The following is a 597-nucleotide window of genomic DNA, read 5'->3' as shown; positions in this document are numbered from 1 at the left end:
ATGGCGTAGATTTGTGGCTCACGAACCTTCTCGGTGCTTAAGCAGTACGCTTCGAACTCGTCGAAGTCCTTAAATGGTCCGTTGATCATATACGTTCAGCTAGCGCCTTTTTGGGTCGTCGGACTGGGCATCCTAGAAGTCTTGGGAATTCATTTTCGACTCACTTTTAAAAACTAGGGTGCTTCGCTTGGAGGACTAGGGGGTTATTTTACGCTTACTTTAAGATCATTCGCGTGTGGTAACGGTGCTTCGTGTTCAATTAGTAGTGGTTATTTTCGCTGGAGGCGAAGTGAAGTTCACACACACACAAAAAAAATATAAGTACAGTCACACCTCCCTATTTGAACCCCCTAACTGAATATACACTCTTTAAATGATAGGGCACAAGCTATGCAAAACAATTTGTATAGGTTTCAATATGCTCCTCCTTTATCTGCACAAAACCTCTCTATTCGCTAAATGACACCCAAGTTGGGAAGAAAACCTCTCTATTTGGACACGCGTCTCAGCCAATCCTGACATTATCACTTCTGCCGCACAACCAACAAGTCCCTACCAAGTCCTCAAAATGGCAACTACGCCCTTGCAAACGCTGAC

This window comes from Phytophthora parasitica (assembly GCF_000247585.1).
Source record: "Phytophthora parasitica INRA-310 unplaced genomic scaffold supercont2.205, whole genome shotgun sequence".
Classification (NCBI taxonomy): Eukaryota; Oomycota; class Peronosporomycetes; order Peronosporales; family Peronosporaceae; genus Phytophthora; species Phytophthora nicotianae.
Note: the sequence above shows the minus strand (reverse complement) of the source record.